This window comes from Oncorhynchus mykiss, chromosome 21, assembly GCF_013265735.2.
Source record: "Oncorhynchus mykiss isolate Arlee chromosome 21, USDA_OmykA_1.1, whole genome shotgun sequence".
Lineage (NCBI taxonomy): Eukaryota > Metazoa > Chordata > Actinopteri > Salmoniformes > Salmonidae > Oncorhynchus > Oncorhynchus mykiss.
The window spans coordinates 22,721,789-22,731,493 of NC_048585.1; the positions used below are offsets into that span (position 1 = coordinate 22,721,789).

General features: G+C 42.2%; 2 long non-coding RNA genes across 3 annotated transcripts; one reads left to right on the forward strand and one right to left on the reverse strand.

Moving 5' to 3' along the window:
- Nucleotides 1-6,337: 6,337 nt before the first annotated feature.
- On the reverse strand, nt 6,338-7,137 carry LOC110500020. The gene is made up of 2 exons (XR_005038740.1): nt 7,024-7,137; nt 6,338-6,913 (listed from the first exon to the last, which is right to left on the reverse strand). It is a non-coding gene; the product is annotated as an uncharacterized LOC110500020 (long non-coding RNA).
- Nucleotides 7,138-7,402: 265 nt separating this feature from the next.
- On the forward strand, nt 7,403-9,202 carry LOC110500032. Of its 2 annotated transcripts, none has more exons than XR_005038741.1 (3): nt 7,403-7,609; nt 7,978-8,137; nt 8,887-9,202. It is a non-coding gene; the product is annotated as an uncharacterized LOC110500032 (long non-coding RNA). The 2 variants fall into 2 exon arrangements; XR_002470055.2 differs by having other exon boundaries at nt 7,978-8,119.
- The last annotated feature ends 503 nt before the right edge of the window (nt 9,203-9,705 follow it).

A 9,705-nucleotide genomic window follows, 5' to 3' on the forward strand; every position in this document is an offset into this window, starting at 1 on the left:
CTCGGTGGGGTTACTTTTTATGTTTACACTTTGGTGTCATGACAATGTAGCAATAATCATCTGTAATTTAATCAGGATGATGATGACGGCAGAGAACATTTTCTCTGAATGATCGCTTTCTAATCATATTGTCACATGCCAGAGTTGATCTCCTCTACCGATCAGTGTTCCATGTCAACATCTCTGCCAACTCAGCACCTGCAGTAGGTCCCAGCTGTATCAGTACAGTCACTGTGCAGTCTGACTAAGGGAAGTTGTTGCTCTTTACCACTGTGTGAACACATGGTAACTCGGACAGTAGTAATCTCCTGCATCTTCAGCCTGGACTCTACTGATGGTCAGAGTGACGTCACTCCCAGATCCACTGCCACTGAACTTAGATGGAGTCCCAGACTGATGAGTTTAGGAGTTCCTCCAGCTTTTTGTTGATACCAGGCTAGGTTATTTCCATGCACATTACTGCTGGTTTTACAGTTCAGAGGGACTGTCTGTCCTGGGAGAACAGCTTTCACTGCAGGAGTCTGATTTACAGTGTACTGTCCACTTGATTCTGAAAAATGAATTAAAAACACAAATCATTATAAAATGTTCACCCTCTATCATCCAGAAAGCGAGGTCAATACAGGTGCATCAAAGCTGACACCGAGAGACCGAAAAACAGCTTCTATCTCAAGGCCATCAGACTGTTAAATAGCCATCACTAGCCGGCCTCCACCCAGTAACCTGCCTTCAACTTAGTCACTATCACTAGCTGGCTCACACCCTGTTACTCAACCCTTCACCTTAGAAGCTGCTGTCCTTTCTACGTACATAGACATGGAATCACTGGTCTCTTAAATATTGGAACACTGGTAACTTTTAATAATGTTTACATACTTTTTAAAAACGAATTTCTTATGTACAGTGCCTTCGGAACGTATTCAGACCTCTTGACCTTTTCCACATTTTGTTACAGCCGTATTCTAAAATGGATTAAATCGATTTTTTTCCCTCATCACTCTACACACAATTTTTTAAAAGCTTGGCACGCATGTATTTGGGGAGTTTCTCCCATTCTTCTTTGCAGATCCTCTCAAGCTCTGTCAGGTTTGATCGGGAGCATCGCTACACAGCTATTTTCAGGTCTCTCCAGAGATGTTTGATCGGGTTGAAGTCCGGGCTCCGGCTGTGCCACTCAAGGACATTCAGAGACTTGTCCTGAAGCCACTCCTGCATTATCTTGACTGTGTGCTTAGGGTCGTTGTCCTGTTGGAAGGTGAACATTCGCAAAAATAAATAAATAAATAAACAGCTGTGCAGCGACGCTCCCCATCCAACCTGACAGAGCTTGAGAGGATCTGCAAAGAAGAATGGGAGTAACTCCCCAAATACAGGTGTGCCAAACTTGTAGCGTCATACCCAAGAAGACTCAAGGCTGTAATCACTGCCAAAGGTGCTACAACAAAGTACTGAGTAAAGGGTCTGAACACTTATGTAAATGTGATATTTCAGTTTCATTTTCTTTTATTAGCAAAAATAATATTTAAAAAACTGCTTTTGCTTTGTCATTATGGGGTACTGTGCATAAATTGATGAGAAAAAACAACATTTAATCCATTTTAGAATAAGGCTGTAACGTAACAAAATGTGGAAAAAGTCAAGGGGTCTGAATACTTTCCAAAGGCACTGTACGTAGGAAATGGTTAGAGCTAGGTTTAGCGTTAGTAGATAGTTGAAATGTTACTAATAGTCTGTAGAGCACACTTTATTTGGATAGCCCAGATATTCCATCTGTAACTGCTCACACACTATCTGTTGATAAGCAACTGCTGGCTAATGTTACAGTTAGGGTTAGGTTTACAATAAGGGTCAGGGTTAATGTTAGGGTTAGGGTAGGGGTTAATGTTAGGGTTAGGGTAGGGGTTAATGTTAGGGTTAGGGTAAGGGTTAATGTTAGGGTTAGGGTAAGGGTTAATGTTAGGGTTAGGGTAAGGGTTAATGTTAGGGTTAGGGTAGGGGTTAATGTTAGGTTTAGGGTAGGGGTTAATGTTAGGGTTAGGGTAGGGGTTAATGCTAGGGTTAGGGTAAGGGTTAATGTTAGGGTTAGTGTAAGGGTTAATGTTAGGGTTAGGGTAGGGGTTAATGTTAGGGTTAGGGTAGGGGTTAATGTTAGGGTTAGGGTAGGGGTTAATGTTAGGGTTAGGGTAGGGGTTAATGTTAGGGTTAGGGTAGGGGTTAATGTTAGGGTTAGGGTAGGGGTTAATGTTAGGGTTAGGGTAAGGGTTAATGTTAGGGTTAGGGTAGGGGTTAATGTTAGGGTTAGGGTAGGGGTTAATGTTAGGGTTAGGGTAAGGGTTAATGTTAGGGTTAGGGTAGGGGTTAATGTTAGGTTTAGGGTAGGGGTTAATGTTAGGGTTAGGGTAGGGGTTAATGTTAGGGTTAGGGTAGGGGTTAATGTTAGGGTTAGGGTAAGGGTTAATGTTAAGTTTAGGGTAAGGGTTAATGTTAGGGTTAGGGTAAGGGTTAATGTTAGGGTTAGGGTAAGGGTTAATGTTAAGTTTAGGGTAGGGGTTCATGTTAGGGTTAGGGTAGGGGTTAATGTTAGGGTTAGGGTAGGGGTTAATGTTAGGGTTAGGGTAAGGGTTAATGTTAGGGTTAGGGTAGGGGTTAATGTTAGGGTTAGGGTAAGGGTTAATGTTAGGGTTAGGGTAGGGGTTAATGTTAGGTTTAGGGTAGGGGTTAATGTTAGGGTTAGGGTAGGGGTTAATGTTAAGTTTAGGGTAAGGGTTAATGTTAGGGTTAGGGTAAGGGTTAATGTTAGGGTTAGGGTAAGGGTTAATGTTAGGGTTAGGGTAAGGGTTAATGTTAGGGTTAGGGTAAGGGTTAATGTTAGGGTTAGGGTAGGGGTTAATCTTAGGGTTAGGGTAGGGGTTAATGTTAGGGTTAGGGTAGGGGTTAATGTTAGGGTTAGGGTAAGGGTTAATGTTAGGGTTAGGGTAAGGGTTAATGTTAGGGTTAGGGTAAGGGTTAGGGTTAGGGTTAGGGTTAGGGTTAGAATCTTTAGAGTGTTTTCTATCCAATAATAATTTTTATTTGCATATATTAACAATTTTTGACAGATTTTTTTTCCAGTTTACTAGGGGTACCCAATCTCTCCAAAGGGGGCGTATGTCTGCCATATCCTTAAAAGGTTAGGGTTATTTTTTAATCCTGCGTTTGTTGATTGCATGTTTTGGCTATTGAAATGAGCTGTGTCTGGTGGTGGTTTTACATATATATGTGCTATGTTTTCGTCGTAAAACATTTTAGAAATCTGACTTGCTGGCTAGATGAACAAGATGTTTATCTTTCATTTGAGCTATTGGACTTGTTAATGTGTGGAGGTTAAATATTTTTAAGAATATTTTTGCGTTCCATGCGCCACCGTTTCAGCTGCAGGTGGGAGGGTTGATTCCCAATTGGGAACCAATATCGTAAACAGGTTAATGTTAGGGTTAGGGTAGGGGTTAATGTTAGGGTTAAGGTAAAGGTCAAGTGTGGGGTTAAGCTTAGGGTTAGGGTTAAAAAAATGGTATTTGACGAGAATTCATACTGTATGAGTTCATGATTTAAATCATAGTCTAAAGAAATGAAAGTATTTAACTGGGGATTGCATCACTGTGGTACACGTTTGTTAGCGGCACCAGACTTGATGTTGGAAATAAGTGGCTCACAAGCTCTCTTGATATTTATCACGAATTTAGTATTTCACTTTCTTAAACTCTGTCTCTATTAAAATATTACTGTTTGAGATATTTGTATCTAAAAAATATAAACTCAGCAAAAAAAGAAACGTCCTCTCACTGTCAACTGATTTTACTTTCAGCAAACTTAACATGTGTAAATATTTGTATGAACATAACAAGATTCAACAACTGAGACATAAACTGAACAAGTTCCACAGACATGTGACTAACAGAAACGGAATAATGTGTCCCTGAACAAAGGGGGGGGGTCACAATCAAAAGTAACAGTTAGTATTTGGTGTGGCCACCAGCTGCATTAAGTACTGCAGTGCATCTCCTCCTCATGGAATGCACCAGATTTGCCAGTTCTTGCTGTGAGATGTTACCCCACTCTCCCATCAAGGCACCTGCAAGTTCCCGGACATTTCTGGGGGGACTGGCCCTAGCCCTCACCCTCGGATCCAACAGGTCCCAGATGTGCTCAATGGGATTGAGATCCGGGCTCTTCGCTGGCCATGGCAGAACACTGACATTCCTGTCTTGCAGGAAATCACACACAGAACCAGCAGTATGGCTGGTGGCATTGTCATGTTGGAGGGTCATGTCAGGATGAGCCTGCAGGAAGGGTACCACATGAGGGAGGAGGATGTCTTCCCTGTAACGCACAGCGTTGAGATTGCCTGCAATGACAACAAGCTCAGTCCGATGATGCTATGACACACCGCCCAAGACCATGATGGACCCTCCACCTCCAAATTGATCCCGCTCCATAGTACAGGCCTCGGTGTAACGCTCATTCCTTCGACAATGAACGCGAATCCGACCATCACCCCTGGTGAGACAAAACCGCAACTCATCAGGGAAGAGCACTTTTTGCCAGTCCTGTCTGGTCCAGCGATGGTGGGTTTGTGCCCAGAGGCGACGTTGTTGCCTGTGATGTCTGGTGAGGACCTGCCTTCAACAGGCCTACAGTCCAGCCTCTCTCAGCCTATTGCGGTCAGTCTGAGCACTGATGGAGGGATTGTGCGTTCCTGGTGTAACTCAGGCAGTTGTTGTTGCCATCCTGTACCTGTCCCGCAGATGTGATGTTCGGATGTACCGATCCTGTGCAAGTGTAGTTACACGTGGTCTGCCACTGCAAGGACGATTAGCTGTCCGTCCTGTCTCCCTGTAGCGCTGTCTTAGGCGTCTAACAAGACAGACATTGCAATGTATTGCCCTGGCCACATCTGCAGTCCTCATGCCTCCTTGCAGCATGCCGAAGGCACATTCTCGCAGATGAGCAGGGACCCTTGGCATATTTCTCTTGGTGTTTTCCAGTCAGTAGAAAGGCCTCTTTAGTGTTCTAAGTTTTCATAACTGTGACCTTAATTGCCTACCACCTGTAAGCTGTCTTAACAACCGTTCCACAGGTGCATGTTCATTAATTGTTTATGGTTCATTGAACAAGCATGGGAAACAGTGTTTAAACCCTTTACAATGAAGATCTGTGAAGTAATTTGGATATTTACGAATTATCTTTGAAAGACAGGGTCCTGAAAAAGGGACGTTTATATATTGTCATATATTGCTGTTGACTGAGCCTTCTTTCAAATATTCTGGTACGACAAGTATGGTATCTGTTATTGTAGTCATCATTTCATTGAGTTTATGATAGCCACAATATTAATGTGAAGATAAATGGTCTACGTTTTGTTTGTGTCCAACCGCTTGGCTTCTGCAAATATTTTGTCACGTTCTGACCATCGTTCGTGTGTGTTTTCCTTGTTTTAGTGTTGGTCAGGACGTGAGCTGGGTGGGCATTCTATGTTGTGTGTCTGGTTTGTCTATTTCTATGTTTGGCCTGATATGGTTCTCAATCAGAGGCAGGTGTTAGTCTTTGTCTCTGATTGGGAACCATATTTAGGTAGCCTGTTTGGTGTTGGGTTTTGTGGGTGATTGTTCCTGTCTCTGTACCAGATAGGACTGTTTAGGGTTTCACATTGCATTAGTTTGTAGTTTATTCATGTATAGTTTTTCCTTTATTAAACAAACATGAATCATCACAACGCTGCATTTTGGTCCGACTCTCCTTCACCTAAAGAAAACCGTTACGAGTTTTCTGATCAGATACGTTCCTAAAAACACATCTGTATGGCAAAGTAATGCTAAAATTAAACACATACTTGTATACTTTATACTTGTAATTTGTTTAATATCATATTGCTGTTTAGGTTTTCTTTACATCTTTCAGCAATCTAACTTTTATATTCATATACAGTTTTAGAAGTAATTTCCAAAGTGATTTGTTTTGATGTAATTGATGAGTTGCGTATCTTCTAGGGAACAGTTCCCCTAACCTGACCGTCCTGCCCCCCTCTAGTGAGGAGCTGTCCAGTATAACAACAGCCACACTGACATGTCTGGCCAACAAGAGCTTCCCCTCAGAGTGGACCTTGAGCTGGAAAGTGGACGGGACCAGCCAGAAGCAGGAGGCCAGTCCCAGGGTCCTGGAGAAGGACGGTCTGTACAGCTGGAGCAGCACTCTGACTCTCACTGTCCAGGGGTGTATTCAAAACACAGGTCATCTTTAGGGATTTTGATCAATGCACATCATCTCTATTTATATTGGTTGATGGTTTTCCTTGAGTTACTCAACAGAGACAACATGTAGTTAATGTTCAGTAGAAACTTTTAGTGATCAGTTATGATCTAAGGTCTTCTAGACATAGCTCTAGTTTGACTCTATTGTTGTTCAGCTCTACTACACACTGTGTCATTGTACTGAATCATCTCCTCCCCTCAGCACCTGCTGTAGGTCACAGCTATATCAGTACAGCCACTATGCAGTCTGACTGAGGGAGGTTTTTGTACGTCTCTGTATCACTGTGTGAACACTTTACCACTGCTGTGGTAACTCTGACAGTAGTAATCTCCTGCATCTTCAGTCTGGACTCTACTGATGGTCAGAGTGAAGTCACTCCCAGATCCACTGCCACTGAATCTAGATGGAGTCCCAGACTGAAGTGTGTTCCCTGGGAGCATCATGAGTTTGGGGTTTTCTCCTGGTTTCTGTTGGTACCAGGATAGACACTGATGGCCCCATGACTGACCATTGTGACAATCACCATACACATTACTGCTGGCTTTACAGTTTAGAGAAATTGAGTGTCCTGGGAGAACAGCTTTCACTGCAGGAGTCTGAGTCACAATGATCTGTCCTCTAGAGTCTGAAACAGAGAGCAAATAATTGTATCACCAGGTATTAATAACACATTCTTAACTATCAGTTCACTCAGACTGATTACTTTTCATTATAGAAACATGGAATTTTATTCACCCTTGAAGTAGAGGGCAAGTGTCCAGATGAAGATGGTGAGAAAAGTCATTGTTGATGTGGGTTCTGTTGTCATGAAGGACAGCTCTCAGTCATGAAGTGTTAATTACTCACAGGGATATAAACACTCCCAGACCACTGAAGCATGTGCTGCCAATGCAAAGTGTCCTCTCTATGCAAACATACTTTCATGGTCCCACGGGGAAACTGTAGTTGAAGAGATCTGTGTGAGCAGCTGACCTCGAAAAAGGTTGAGAGCTGATTGTCCAGCCAATCATGGCCTTGATTGGTAAACAAGCCTCAGCTGGAATCATTTAAAGACTGAGAAGGCGCTGGAATATAGAAGGGTGTGGCATGAACAATGTGTTGCGCTAATGGTCAGGAGTTTAAGAAATATATAATTGAGTTAGAGTTCAAACCTTTGACCACATCTTGACTTTATTATTCCTGTTTTATTGTTCGATCAGATCGGATAGGTCAACTGGACAGGGTGGTGGTTGTGCTACGTTCATAAGGGATGGTCTTGTGTATCGTAATATACCTGTCCCATCTGAATATGAATGTGTGATGGTGGAAATATACATTTCAGGTAGTAAAATTAAGTTGCACCATTTTTTTACAACTGTCTGTAGCGATGTGTGATGAAATATCAGGGGAATTGGCGTCTAGAGAGATATGGTGCGGCAACTTTAATTCACATAATAGTTTATGGAGGAAGCACACATACAGATGCTAATGTTACTATTGTGGAATATATGATGGACACAAAGAATTAGTATGTCTTAACGATGGATGTGGTACAAGAGTCGATGTTGTTAGAGGGGTTACATCCTGCCTGGACCTCACACTGGCTTCTAACTCTATTGCATCTATGTGTGAATGGAATGGATGATTCGAATGTTGGAAGTGATCATTTCCCAATTTCGTGTACCATGAACTTTGATGTCACTATTCCAGATGGGATCCTGTTCACAAGATGGGGATTTCATAAAGTCGACTGGGAAAAAGGGATCACTACTTAAAGTCTGTTGGAGAGTTGTCTTTGGAGAGGCCGGTTGATGTATTTGCTGCTTCTGTGACCTCTCTGATATTGAGTGCTGTGAGTTTCTACGTACCAGTGAGTGAAGTGTGAGAAAAGGAAGTTTGTTTCCTGGTGGACTGAAGGGTGCACTGCGGCTATGGGAGAAATAAATGGGGCTTACAGAGTGTTGTGTCGGAACTTGATTCCCGAGAATCTAATTGGTCGCCAAACAAAAATAACTTTAGCATGTAGGGTCACGAAGTCTGTCAAGAGAAATGCATAGAGACAGTTCTGCTCTACGATAGGCAGGATGTATGGTCTGTGTTGAAGAAGATGACTTAAAGAAGAAAGTCCACTCAAATTCCAGTTTTGGTTGTGGGTCAAAAACTGTACGTAACTGAAAGAAAAAGTTGACTTGTTGGAAGACATTTAATAGAGAACATAATGGAGTTACTTTAGATGAAGTATGTAAGCAACACAGGTGTGAGATTTTAAATGCTCATGTTAATGTGTATAAGACAAGGCATAGTGTTGACTCTTCTTTGGATGCTGTTTTTACCATACATGAGATGCATTCAGCCTTTAATAAGCTGTGGATATACAGCCCTAGGTCACGATCAGTTGTGCTTTGTAATGTTTAAGCACATACCTGATGAGGTAATGGAGTGTATCTGTTTACTGCATGTCTTTGAAGAATCAGAGGCAGTTTGCCAGACACATTAAGCCTAGTCCTGGACTGAATATCTTTATAGATTAAGTGTAACTAGTTGTTTATCCTGTGTGTCTTGTTGATATGAAAGGTGTTAACTGATAATGCAGTGTCTCTTCTTTCCTCTCCGCTACAGCACCCTGAGCAAGGCACACTGGGAAAGGGGAGAGGTGTACACCTGCAGGGTGGTCCTCGACGATATCAGTGAATTCCGCCGCATTCCAGAAAAGTCACTGTTGTCTAGAGACAGGAGAGGCAATTGAAGGGGGCTAGAGAGTCCCCACATGGTGCTAGTTCTGGAAACAGTGTTTTAGAGCTGACTGTTACAGTATAATGGTGAATAATATCATTAGTGCTGTGTGCTAAATTAACTACTTTGAGATTAAGTTGTACATGTCTTCTTTCCTCTGAGATCACATACAGCTTGTTTTAATTGAAATATAACCACAAAAGTTACTTTAATCACGATTCCTGTGATCACTGTCTAATGAAGGCAGCACATTTCATACACATTTTGATTAACAGGGCACCTAACCTAAGATCTGATCTCAGAGATCACACTGCTAAACAGTACATTTCCATAACTTATTTATTTCAAATGTTTATTTACTAATATGATTTTATTAAATCGTTTCTGCTTTGGTTTTTAACCATGTGTGGTCTACACTGTAGCTTCCCTGGGTTTTCTCTACCTTCAACCCCCTGGGGACAGAATGAACATCTGGTGCCAGTGCTGCTCTATTCTGGGACAAGCAGAACCACCCAACCCTGCCTATGCAAATCTCAGTTTCACTCAAATCAAGTCAAATGTATTTATACAGCCCTTCTTACATCAGCTGATATCTCAAAGTGCTGTACAGAGACCCAGCCTAAAACCCCAAACAGCAAGCAATGCAGGTGTAGAAGCACGGTGGCTAGGAAAAACTCCCTAGAAAGGCCAGAACCTAGGAAGAAA